Here is a 14518-nt window from a genome sequence, read left to right as displayed (position 1 = left end):
CATGCAAAATAATTTAGAACACCAATTTAGAAAACATCTAACTAAGGTCTCTATTCAAAAACACAGCAGTTGGTACCTAGAAAGGAAAAGCAAATAGACAAATTACAATAGCAATTGTCATAATTACCCTCCTCTGAATAAGTCAGCATACAGGATCAGCCTTCGTCTTCAGGACATCAGTTAGATCGCCAACAGTCAGCTTCGTCTAAAGGGACAGGGGACACTTCCCTCAAAAGGAGGGGAAGTGTAAAGGACAGTCTATGGATGAGGGTAATTGTTTAAGTCTCAAGTCACCAAACAGAGTGACAGAGTTTCTGGATGCAATCAATATCATTCCCTACCTAGTTCTGATGACCCATCTGTGTCATTAGTTTTTATCCCTTTTCACAATACATTACCCTGAAATTCTATTGGATAATCGTTATACCCCACTATCTTTAACCTATCAAATTATACATTAGGTAATACAAATTGTCACCCCACGATAAATTATAACGTTTTGATTGGTCTTCATAATTGACGTCTTCGCAGGTGGCACATCCGGGGTTACTTCATTTTCTGGCACGTTCTTCAGGTCAAAAGTTCTCTTTTCCATGGCAAATCGTCCTTGAATGTTTCTAATATTGTTGCAAGACATATAAAACTTATACTAAAGCAGTTAGCATGCGGATGAGAAAAATTAGCATTGTTACATAAAGCGAAGAAGAAGAACAAATGCTAGGTCATGGCCCTTTACGATTCAGCACAATGGAAAACAGAAAAATATGCTTTAATATGAGAGCTACACGGCTAAGTCTTTGGCTCACGCTAACTTAAGGCCTATGGGTTCTAATACAAATGCGATATTCGTAGGTGTTAATATATTCAATTAATTTATAATGCAAGCAATTATTTCTTACGGTTGACATTAGTTTATGTGCACGACAATAATTTCACACTTATAATCATGTTAAGAATACATTTAAGCAAATAATATTTCATGATCGTTTTTGTTGTATGCAGCATTGTTAGGTATAAGTATTTCACATCTAATATGTAATATTTAATCTACGCTCTCTCACCACCATTCCCTGGAGACGATGGGCCAGATACTGGACAAGTTGCAGGAGACCCAGCGGCTGCAGAAGGGACAGTACCTGGGGAACAGGGAGGACCTGAAGGACATCAACACCACCCTGGTCACCATTGCAAGGGTGCTGGCAGACATGGCCAACACCATGAGGGAGGCAGTGGGAAACCACCGGTCCCCTGACACTAGCCACACTGATGAACAGCCCTCCACCTCCACTGCTGCTAGTGGACAGGAGGCCCCGCCACAGGAACAACAGGCCACCAGCACCCCTCCCCTGCAGAAGGAGAACCACCTCACAAACAGTCCCTGCTATCCAGGCAGAAGCCAGAGAATATTGCCAAGACCTCCGCCAGGAAATAGGACTCTGCTGAATGTCACCCTTGTGTCCCACTCTGTCACCCTGTCCGCCTTCAACTGCCATTGCTCCACTTCCCTTGGACAATGCACCTCTAAATAGACTGGACTCTATCCTGGACTTTCCTCCACCATCACCCAAGCCCATTGCATATAGCCCTCTACTTATTTGCACTTAAATAAACACCCTTTAAAAAAAATACAAGTATGGAGTCTGTCAAATGATTGAACTATATATTCGTTTAACAAGCTTTAAACACTGCAATACAACTGTACATGAATGTATACATAGGAATGACCTGTAGTAGGCTTCAGTCAACACACCAGAAGCCAGAGAGGGGCACAGATATCTGAAAATAGAGATGCCAAAGGGTACAGTAAGTGGCCATAGAATTGGGAGAATCTGCCTGCCATGTACAATGTCAAACACAAAACTGTCAATGTAAAATGAAGTTACAGTGTCTTACCTGTGTTTCACTGGAAGTACTGTTGTATTATTACAGTTCTGTTGTCCTCATCCTCATCCTGTGCCTCCTCATTTTCACTGTCCACAGGGTCCACTGCTGCCACACGCCCATCTCCAGCCTCACCCTCCTTCAGAAAAGGCAGCTGGTGTCTCAAGGCAAGGTTATGCACCATCCAGCATGCCACGATGATCTGGCAGACCTTCTTGGGTGAGTAGCACAGGGATCTACCTGTTAGATGGAGGCCACGAAACCTGGCCTTCAGGAGGCCAAAGGTCCTCTCAATAATCCTTGTTGTCCACCCATGTGCCTCATTGTAATGTTCCTCGGCACTTGTCCTGGCATTCCTCACTGGGGTCAGTAGCCATGAGAGGTTGGGGTAACCAGAGTCACCTGCAAATATCGAGGGACACCTGTTAGACACACACCAATCCTTAGGGCCCACACCATACCCATACACCAAGATCAACTGGGTGGGAACCAGGGCTCACCTATTAGCCACACCCGGTGCCTCTGGAGTTGAGCCATCACATAATGGATGATGCTATTCCTCAGGATAAAGACATCATGCACAGACCCAGGATACTTTGCATTGACATGGGAGTTGTACTGGTCCGCCAGGCACTCTATCTTCACATTCATCAAGTGAAAGCTCTTTTGATTTCTGAACATCTGTTCATTTCTCCGGGGGGGATGCAGTATGTGTACAATCAATAGGCCCGATTATGTTGGGGATATGTCCCTTTGCATGGAAATCAGCTTTCACTGTGGCCAAATCCTCCACCTGGGGGAAAACGATGTAGCTGTGCATGTGTTTAATCAGGGCAGACAACACTCTGGTCAGCACTATTGAGAACATTGGCTCTGACATTCCTGCTGCCAAGCCCACTGTCCCTTGGAAGGAGCCAGTTGCTAAGAAATGGAGCACTGATAGGACTTGCACAAGAGGGGGATCCCGTGGGATGACGGATAGCAGATATCAGGTCAGGCTCCAATTGGGCACACAGCTCTGTGATTGTGGCCCTGTCAAGTCTATAGGTGAGGATAATGTGCCTGCCCTTCATTGTTGCCAAGTCCATCAGGAGTCTGTACACGGGGGAATGTCTCCATCTCCTATTCATCCCCAGTGGTTGTAATCTAGGGGGCAAAACGGGGAGCAGCTGGTTAGTATTCCACATTTCCAAACACTACACTGCATTGCATGTTGTGACTGAAACACAATATTATTGGATAGGCCCAAATGGTGCATATGTGTACTGTGACGCAGTTAGGTGCCATGGCCTGCCCCCACCTCTGAAATGGCATCTGCCTGTCCTGTAAGGTGGGACAGGTGGAAGTGAGGTAATTCCGCTGATATTGTGTGCCGTTGCGGGAGACGGTCGAGTACCGCTGTACAACTCCTTATTGGTTGTCATTGGGCACTATGGGTTAAAGTGGCCAATGGTGATGTACACTGGCGGTGACGGTACGCACCACCACGGGCGTGACTGCCATTTTCTATCTGTTCACTCACTTGCTACCTGACCTTCTGCAGGAGAGGACCTACACTGCAAGTGCTGCTGTGACCTGTGTCTGTAACCGACCATGGCTCATGTCACTGGGGAAAGCTCCCCTGCCTTCACTGCTGCAGAGTTGTAGAGACTGGTGGATGGGGTCCTACCCCAGTACCAAATGCTGTATGGGCCTCCAGACCAACAGCGGAGCACACTGTGAGCATGATGCATGGTGCATGAATGTATGGGGCATATGCATGGAGTGCTGTGTATGAGTGCCTCGTGTAAGGGAGGGGTGGTTGGTGGAAGGGTCCTGGGCAGCGTGCTGCATGTATGGTGGGCAATGTCTGTGCTAATGGGGATGTGAGGGCTGTAGTGTGACATGAGTGTAAAAGGCCGGACAGTCTGACTGATACCTTTTTCTATGTGTATTTTCCTGCAGGTCAGCACCCATCAGAAAAAGGGCATATGGCGTGCCATCGCCAAGGACGTGCGGACCCTGGGGGTCTACGGTAGGCAGAGCACTCACTGTCAGAAACAGTGGGAGGACCTCAGATGCTGGGCTAGAAAGACGGCGGAGGCCCCCCTGGGCTGACCTCCCAACGAGGAAGGGGTGCCCTTCAAACCCTGACCCCTCTGATGGCCCACATACTGGCGGTGGCCTATCCGGAGCTGGATGGGTGCTTGAGGGCATCACAGCAGCCACAAGGGGGTGAGTACAGTTTCCCAATATACTACTTGCGCATGGTGGGATGGTCTCTGGGTGGGGGATGTGGGCCTGGTGGTGCCCTTAGGCCAGGCCAGACATTGCAGTGTAGGACCCATGTTGGGCAGGGTATGATGTAAATCACCTCCAACCAAGCTAGTAGGCATCCACTACTGGGCAGTGGTCTGTGGGTCTCAGGTATGTGCTATTGGCGTTAGGTATTCATGTACATGGCCTGGTGACTAGCATTGTGACTGTTAGTGCATTGCCTAGTGCGTAGGGTAATTCTGTGTGTGTGTGTGTGTGTGGTGTACGCCAACGGTGGTGCTAGAGCACAAATTGACCAAGTGCATCCTCTATCTCTTCCCCCCCTTTTTGTTTTGTCACCCTGTCCTTCTGGGCATTAGCATCATCTGGCGGAGGAGCAGAGGCACAAGCGACGGAGGGAGCTGCATCCGACATTGCCCTGGAGGCTGAATCCACCTATGGTTAGGGCACGAGTGGGACGGAGGGCAAGGGGAGCATCACGTTGGAGAACAGAAGGAACAGTTCAGACAGTGATATCTCCACCAATGAAAGCTCCTTGGTGGTGGCGGACACCTCTGTGCCCATCCCAACTACAGGTACAGCCCCCGTAGCAGCACTGTCCTCCCAGCAGCCCCTCAGTGTGTTTCCCGTGCCCGCTTACCCAGGTGGGTGGGCATCTCCTTCCCCCCAGGCACCTCAGGCCCTGCCCAGTTAGCCCTGCTGCCCTGAGTGAGGAGGCTATTGATCTCCAGAGATCCACCTCTGTTGGGCAGTCAACCATTGTGAATGCCATCCAGGGGCTGGCAGCCCATTTGCAACAAACAAATGCATTCCTGGAGGGCATTCACTCTGGCATGGTGGCCCAAGAAAGATCTATCCAGGCTCTGGCCTCCTCTCTGATGGCAGCCATTGTCCCTGTTACTAGCCTCCCCCCTCCAACTTCCGCTTCCTAGTCCCATTCCCCTCAACCCCAACCTATCCCAAGCACACAGTCAGACCAGCATGCACATCAGGACGACACACAGGAGTGGCACAGGCACACGCAAGCACCACACATCATCCAACAGGCACTCACACAAACAGCATCCAGATGCAGACACACCAACATCCACTGTCTCCACTGTTTCTCCCTCCTCCTCGTCATCCACCTCCCACCCAATAGAGTCTCCACTCACACCTGCATGCACTACATCCTCATCCACTACCTCCATCACCAGCACGCCTATCACTACACACCCCTCACTGCCAGTCACCACCCCCACATCCATGCACACGTCCCCTGTGTCCCCTCCCACTGTGTCTGCGCCCCTCTTCCCAAAGTACACAAACGCAAGCACTCAGACACCCAACAGCCATCCACCTCCCAACAGCATCCAGTCCATGCACCTGCACCCAAACACAGCAGACTGACACCTCCTACAACCACTCCCTCTTCCTCCACTCCCAAACCATATCCCTCCTCCCGCCCCAATGTCCCTAAGAAGCTTTTCCTCTCCACCGTTGACCTCTTCCCCCCTGCCATCCTTCACGTCGGGCCAGGGTGGTCGGAACCCAGGCGAGCACCTCAGCCACCCAGTCCACTGCCACAGTATTGTCAACAGCTACAGCAGGTGGGAAAGGATCCCAGGAACCGCCCAGCAGCACTGAAAGTGTGCCTACACCAGGAGCATCAGGAAGGGCAAGGACGCACCACCAGCAGCCTCTAGGAAGGGCAAGGAGGCACCACCAGCTGCGAAAGGGAAGGGCAACGGGGCACCACCAGCTGCGAAAGGGAAGTGCAAGGACCTTGCATCTGCAGGCAGGAAGGTCAGGAGGCCTGGTGCTGGGACTCATTCGGAGCCCCCACCACCAACCATGGTGGTTCAGCAGTCTGAGGCTGCAGGGGAAGGGCTGGAGCCTCCCCCCACCACTGCCAGCACCACCATCAGCAGCAGCAGCCCCAGTGGGCAGCCCTCCGAGGCTGCAGGGGAAGGGCTGGAGCCTCCCCCCACCACTGCCAGCCCCGACACCAGCCCCACCACTGCCACCACTGAGCAGCCATCACTGCCGGCGGGCAGTGTGTACTCCTGCCTCCATGGGCTGTAGTGCGTCCTGAACCCTGCAAATCCTTTAGGTGTGACACCCAGGTGAGAGACTGTGACCTTGCCCTCCCCAAGATCTGCATCGCAGGGCACAATGCCCCCTCCAGAACCAGTGGAAGAAGCCATCCAGTCACCCCATCCTTCCCAGGATGAAGCACACTCTGCTCAACGCCCCCTCCAGAACCAGTGGAGAAGCCATCCACTCACCCCATCCTTCCCAGGATGAAGCACACTGGGCACAAGTCCCCCTCCAGAACCAGTGGAGAAGCCATCCACTCATCCCATCCTTCCCAGGATGAAGCACACTCTGCACAACGCCCCCTCCAGAACCAGTGGAGAAGCCATCCACTCACCCCATCCTTCCCAGGATGAAGCACACTGGGCACAAGTCCCCCTCCAGAACCAGTGGAGAAGCCATCCACTCATCCCATCCTTCCCAGGATGAAGCACACTGGGCACAAGGCCCCCTCCAGAACCAGTGGAAGAAGCCACCCATTCACCCCATCCTTCCCAGGATGTAGCACACTGGGCACAATGCCCCCTCCAGAACCAGTGGAGAAGCCATCAACTAGAGAGACTGCGGGTTTGCACTCCGCAGGACCAAGCAGTGGGCAAAGCACCCATTTGAGAGACTGTGGCTTTGCACTTCCCAGGACCAAGCAGTGGGCAAACCACCCACTAGAGAGACTGTGGCCTTGCACTCCCCAGGACCTAGCACAGGACTTCCAGGGCCAGTGGCATTGTACTATTTTCCTGCTGAGGTGCCCCCCCCATTACCCGTCCCCCTGGGGTGCCGGTATATTTTCGACCCGATGCTCCTGCAGTGTTCTCTCCGTGTTGTTGCAGGAGTGAGGTGGGGCCTTGGCCTATGTATTGAGGACTGGGCAGTGTCCCTCCATTTGTAAATATGTATATACGTTTGTAAATTGATGCACTTATTCATGTTCTTTTATCGTATAACTCTCACTTTCTTGCAATCATTTTGTCCTTGCATTATTCCTGAGGGGTACAAGGTGGATATGCAATGTTAGTGCATCTGGTTGTGTGTATAGTGTTGGGGTGGGGGTGTTGTGTGTGTGTCACTCTTTCCCCCCCTCCCTTGTGTGTTAGGCGGCAGTATTCACCGTGGTCGTCTTCGCCGGCGTTGATGTTCGTAATGCAGGAAAAGGTATACAAGCATGGGGAAAATGTGCAACTCGGGCTCCATGGTGTCGTGGTTGTTCCCTGAGTCTCCAGAGGTGAGTCCTTTGACTTCATTGTTCTGTTTCCACCATGATTTTGATGTCATTGGTACTGCCTCGGAAAAGGTAGCGGATAGGTGTGTCTTAATACAGTGGGCGGTACATTATCTTCCGCCTGGCTGTTGGCGGTTACCGCTGTGGTGCTTTTTGCTACTGCCGTGTTGGTCGGTGTGTTAAAGTGTCTGTCTGTCTGAGAGCTTTCCGCCGTGGTCATAATTCCATTTTGGTTACCGCTGCCTGTTGGCGGTATTACCGCTGCATTATCACTGACCGCCAGGGTGTAATGAGGGCCATAGTGTAGTAGTATAGACTGGAGTGGCGCAAAGTGTAATAGCTTTTAGTGTAGTAGCATAACATGGAATGGCATACAGTGAACTGGTTTAGACCGGAGTGGTGTATTGTGGGTGGGGTAGAGTGGAATATGGTACAGTAGAGGGGCAAAAGATTGAAGTTACGTACAGTTTAATAGTGAAGGATGGAGTGGTATTCAGTGGAATAGTGTAGAGTACAGAGGAGTGGCATTGAGTAGAATAGCACAGAGTGGAGTGGTGTATACTGGAGTAGTGTACAGTGGAGTGGGGTAGAGTGAAGTAGCATGTAGTAGAGTGGCATAGATTGGAGTGGTGTAGAGTGGAGTGGCATCCAATACAATAGCGTAGAATGGAATGGCATAGAGTAGAGTCGATTGGTGTATCCCGGAGTGGCATTGACTTGAATAGCGTATGGTGGAGTAGCATACAGTGCAGTGGAATACAGTGAAGTGGTATAGACAGGAGTGGGGTACACTGGAATGGGGCAAAGTGTAATAGCATACAGCTCAGTAACATACAGTGGAGTGGTTTCTAATAGAATAGCATAGAATGGTGTGCGGTAGAGTTGAGTGGCATACGTCAGAGTGGCAAAGAATGGAATAGCATACAGTGGAATTGGGTAGAATGGAATAGCATATACTGGAGGAGCATATATTGGAGTGGCATACAGTGGAGTGGTGTACACTGAAGAGCTATAGGGTGGAGTTGCATACACTGTTATAGCATAGAGTAGATTGCCGTAGAGTGGAGTTGTGTACAGTGTAATAGCGTAGAGTGGAGTTTTGTACAGTGGAGTGGCACAGAGTGTAATAGTGTATAGTGGAGTAGCATACAGTGAAATGGCGTACAGTGAAGTGGTGTAGACTGGAGTGGTGTGGAGTAGGGTGTAATAGCATACAGTGGAGTAGTGTGCATTGGCGGGGTCCAATCAAATAGAGTAGAAATGAGTAGCATATAATGGAATAGCACAGAGTGGGGTGGCATACAGTGGACTTGCATAGAATGAAGTAAAATATAGTAGAGTAGTGTGTGGCGAAGTGGCATTCAGTGGAGTGGTATACATTGAAGGGGTGTAGAGTGGAGTTGCATATAGATTATGGATGAGAGTAGAGGGGAGTTGTGTACAGTGTAATAGAGTGGAGTGTCGTAGAGCGGAGTGTTGTACAGTGGAGTGGCATAGAGTGTAATAGTGTATAGTGGAGTAGTGCATAATGGAGTGGTGTAGACTGGAATGGCGTACAATGGCATGGGATAGAGTGTAATAGCATACAGTGGAGTGGCGTACATTGGAGTGGGGTCCATTTGAGTAGCGTAGAATGAAGTGGGTTAGAGTGAAGTGCCATACACTACAGTGGCATACAGTGGAGTAGCGTACAGTGGAGTGCATACAGTGGAACAGAATAGAGTGGAGTGGGGTACAGTAAAATGACGAGTGGAATAGCATATAGTAGAGTAGCGTCCAGTGGAGTGACATAGAGTGGAGCGACATAGACTGGAGTGGCATACAGTGGAGTTGTGTAAGGTGTAGTAGTGCAGAGTAGAGTGATGTAGAGTGGAGTCTCATGTAGTGGAGAGGTGTAGAGTGGAGTGGCTACAGTCGCTTGTCCTATGGATCTATGCAAAATTTAGCAGCAATGTAGATTTTAGGGTGCAGAATAACATGTAACAGCGAGTTACGGTGCTTTGCATTCCTAAAGATTCACCAATAAACACAGGGCCATGCATTGTGGCCATGCTTTCCTTCATAAATCTGAATTAAGTATTGCACTGCACATGCGATACCATGAGTGATGAAAGGTAACGCAATCCAATAATACAACTGGGCCTTAGTTATATTTTGAGCCATGGTATACCATGATAACTGCAGTATACTGTGGTACATGGCGATGACAAAGCAGTATGTAATTGGGTAATGGCTGTTAGCGAAAAAAAAGGCAGCCATGTTGTTTTTATTACACTTTGTGTTCAGTGTTAGGGCCTTATACTGAGGTAATTTGTAGGTCCCTACATATTATCGCTTTATTTAAGTGGTAATATGTAGAAACATTTATTTACATTTTTTATATATTTTTAAATAAGTTTACGGCTATGTACCGCTGTAGTTACATACAATTTTGTGAAATTCCACAAAGGTACTGCGGTGACAGATATCTCTAAGTTTAAATGCCTCACAGCTTAAAAATACTTACCTTACTTAACTGCAGTACCCATGCTATAGGTCTGGAAAGATATGTGGTGATTCTACAAACAGGTGGAAAGGTAGCTTTTATCCAAGAAATTCCTATCTTTAGGAATACTAATTATAACTACAGATTGGCAATCAGATCAGATTGAGGGCCTCATTACGAGTTTGGTGGTCCCGTGACCGCCATGTTGGCAGTCCGACCAGCAACGGTCTGACAGAGTGGACCACCGTACTACAAGTTTGGCGGTCGTACAAACAGATGACCGCCTGCACTAGGCAGCACAGACTGCCACAGTTACAAGGAAGCATAAACAGGCCTTGCGGAGACAGGGTTTCCGCCGGACCCATTACAAGGTTGCACACACCATTGTGACTGTGGCAGTCCAACCACCATGTACAAGCTGGTAAAATTGAACAGTGTAAAGGGAGATACATCTGCAGGAAGCTTCACACGTCTGGGGCTACCATGAAGCCATTCATAAAGATCATGCTGCTGCTTGTTGAGAGATTACAAAATCAGTGTTGACGTGGACGCCAACAACCGTAAGTACACACACCTACCTGTATCATCAGCCTTGAAAAACAGCTAATAGCAGCTGCAAACACATCATGGGGGGTACGCCACAGGCAGCAGGCACATGTCTCATACAATACACACTCACTGACGTATAGCAACATGGACACATACATACACTCTGGCCAACACACTCACACTGTACTGCAACACTACACAAATACATACGGCCACACAGCCCAGGAACAGGGACACTGAAGGCTACACAACATTGTCATACACAGCAACAGCAACAGCAACACACCTACAGCACATATGCAATTACACATCACACACTCACATTCCACACTGGCTAGGGACTGCCCACACATACAACACTTAAACCTATTGATGGGGCATGCAACACAAACAACACCACCAGTAAACCGACCTGCATGGACACACACTTCACACACATCACAGTACATTGGAAGTACAATAGCATGCATAAAGCACAGAGACACAAATACAACAAGAACACCATAACAATCATGCCTACACAGTTGGGATGGGGCCATCTGGGACACACAGGGAAGGAGACTGCACTGGGACATATAACACTTCGAACAGGACCCTCAAACAAGATCTCCTCTGAAAATGGCCCTACATGGGTATCTGAGATAAACAATGCCAAAACCAATTGTCAGGCTCATATAAACAATGGGGAAGGGGCAGTCAACAAAGCACATACAACTCCTACTGCATGGGACATACCTCTACAGGAACCATTTGCAAGGAACACACACCTAAATGGAAACATGCACAGGCAAATGCAAACACAGCTAGCACAATGCAGCACACACCATGTCTGCACATACACAACTCAAGATGACACACATCTCATGAATACATAAGCCAGATCAGGGGGACACATCTTACACCATACATGCTCACATTGGACATCACAATAAGAAATACTTACCATACCAAACAGTGCACAATGCCAAGACACCACAATTGCATTCACACACACATGCATATGCACACAACATATACCCTTCACCTGGGGGACAACAGCACTGCACCTACATTCACATACTGATAACCACAGCAACTGGATCACTAAGCAGGCTCAAACACACACAACTGCAAGCACACTACCAAAGTCGCTTCAGGGACAACAGAAAACTAGGAAAGGAAGAGCACTACAAAGGTGTACCCAAAACAAAACAACTGTTGGGTTTATTCTAGAAAATTATCAATATTGTCCAAAGGCCATTGGCCAGTCCATACCAAATGCCAATAATGGCACATTGTAGTGTCCCAACTTGATTCCTGACTGTCATTTAACTTCCACAGGAAGAGGCATCAAGGGGGCAGGCAGGCTCCTCAGGGATTATCTGGGTGGGGGATCAGATTTAGGAGGGGGTGGTTTTCAGCTTGGGCTTGGGAGGGGGGTCATCTTCTTAGGAGCGGTGGGCTACTTCAGGGGGAGGAATGGGTACTTGTGGGGGGCAGGGGAGGCCTTGGAGAGGGAAGAGACAGACTGGGATCTGGGTGGGGTCCTTCTGGGTGTGGTTCGGGGGAGAACACTGGTAAGGCAAAGATCACACAGGAAGAGTTTTTTGGAAACACAGGGATGGTCATCAGAAATGGGATGGGATTTAGAGGTTGAGGGAGTGGTTATAGGTTGGGTAGGGGTGGATGTCTTGAGTGCATGCTTATGCAAGGTATGCTTATGTATGGTGGTTGTCTGTTGGGTAAGTGAGTGAGGGCATTGATGTGTCTTGGGTTTAGGGGGAGTGAAGGTGCTGGAGGATGCCGTAGTGGATGGGTGGGTGTCTGTTGGGGTAGTGACTGCAGGTATGGTGGATGTGGTAATGTAGGTGTGTCAGTAGTTGTGGTGTCTGCAGATGTGGTGTTTGTGGTGGATGTCTGAGGGTCTGCTGTGGTGGTGTCTGAGCATAGGATGGGTGTGGTGGCTGTATCAGTTACTGTTGCGGTGTTGTCTGTAGGTAGCATTGATGTGTGTGTGATGCTGTGGGTTGTGGGGATGTCAGAGGCAGTTGTGAGTGTTGCTGTGTCTGTGGGTGGATTTTGTTTGTGTGCGTGCCGGTGTGTCTTGTGGTGCTTGTGTTTGTGTGCGCTACCTTTGCCTGTTGATGTGGATTCACGAGGAGCTGTTTGTGTGCTTTGGGTAGGCAGGGGAAGGGGGAGTTGGATTGGGAAGTGGGAGGTGGAGGATGGACGGAAGCTGGCGTGCGACTGTCTGCCGTCAGTGTGGAGGCCAGTACCTGAAAGGATCTATATAGGCCACATATTGCACCATGAATGCCTTCCAGGAATGCACAAGTCTGTTGTAGCTGGCTTGCCAGTGCCTGGATGGCATGATGGCAATCTGACCCACAGAGATCGTTCTCAGGAGGTCAATAGCCTCCTCACTGATGGCAGCAGATATAACAGGGGCTGGGGCGGAGGTGCCTGTGGCAAAGGAGACACCCACCCTTTTGGGTGAGCGGGCACGCCAAATGGGTGGGGAGCAACAGGGAGGGTAGTGTTAGAACCGGGAGTGGCGGACAAGGATGGTGCTGGGGGTGGGTTCCCGATAGGTTCGCCACCACTAAGGAGTGGCCACTGGAGGAGGAATCCAATGATGAGTTGATCCCATCTCCCCTGTGGCACTCCCCTCGCCCTCCAGGCCACTGGGTCCCTCTGTGTTGGTGGAATCTTGACCCAAAATCTTGTGGTCAGATGCTTCCCTATTTGGCTGTTCCCCGTCTCCTTTGCCTGCCTGTGCTCCTGTGCTGCAAAAAGAATGAGAAATAGGGTCATAACAAATACATGATAACACCTCAATCACAACTCTGATTGACAAACCATACGATCATGTAAAGTAGGCTCAATAAAAATATCACATCCGAGTGGCACTTTCAGGTGCCATACCATTTGCATGCCATCTGGACTTACCAAAATTACCCACAGGCCAATCAGGATCCCAGATAACTACAAGTGCATGGCTGAAGTCTTGCAGCCCCAATGACCATGCAAAAACTAGGTGACCTTGCCATCCTCATAGTTGTGTCATGTGCAGCAGACCTCAGTTCACTTGTAGCCAACAATAGAATCCCTTGGTAAAGTAACTTCCCATATTTCACACACAAGTTTATGCACACATCTATTTTGTACATACCTGAGTTACCAACATTTTGAGCTGATGCAAATGATATTGCAGATACCAAAGGGAAACATCCTGGAGTAGTTGACATGAAAATACCCCTATCACAATGGACATATTTTAACAATGTACAGCTCAAAAAGTGACACATGTCCCAATAGAGTCAAAGAGGCAGTATCATTGTCACTCTGATAGGCCCCACAAGGGTCATTGAGAGTAACAACATTGACTTACTGTCCAACATGTTAGGGAGACATGCCTCCAGAATACACACAACAATAAATCAGTCAGCCCCAGGATAGTCACAACTAATGTCTGACATTCATTACAAGGACACCATCTGAGTGTGTCTGTGGTACACATCTGTACCTTGGATGTTAGAGAGACTCAGAATTGTAAAGGAAAAATAGAAGTTCCCCACCCCATTGTCCAATGAGAAGCAACATCACTAAACAACTTAGAAATGCCAACCCTGTGATCTGTCTGTGGATGAATGCCTGAACCCAAACAAATGTGATGTCAACTTCACTGCAAGTCACTCCATGATGCATGACAACAGTTAGGGAACAATCCTCAATCATTCGACATGTGCAGTGCACTTTCCATCAAAATTCCACATTAAGGGCATAGTCAAATACAGAGTGGTTCCACAATCCGGGCCTACATTTTATGTCCCTCATTGCTATTGCAGTCCTACATGACAAATTACATACTACAATGCATGAGGGTATCTGTCAGACAATAAACAATGCTGAAATGCTGTCCGTGGTATGACATGAAATGGATCCGTATTGTAAATCTGCTATTCCACTAACAGTTTTCCATGCACATGTATGTGAGGGAATACAGACACCATCCCATCCACATGAGTAGAACATGTATGAAATTGCAGGTTAAGGACGTTTCCAGAAGAGAA

This window comes from Pleurodeles waltl, chromosome 7, assembly GCF_031143425.1.
Source record: "Pleurodeles waltl isolate 20211129_DDA chromosome 7, aPleWal1.hap1.20221129, whole genome shotgun sequence".
In the NCBI taxonomy this organism is placed as follows: domain Eukaryota; kingdom Metazoa; phylum Chordata; class Amphibia; order Caudata; family Salamandridae; genus Pleurodeles; species Pleurodeles waltl.
Note: the sequence above shows the minus strand (reverse complement) of the source record.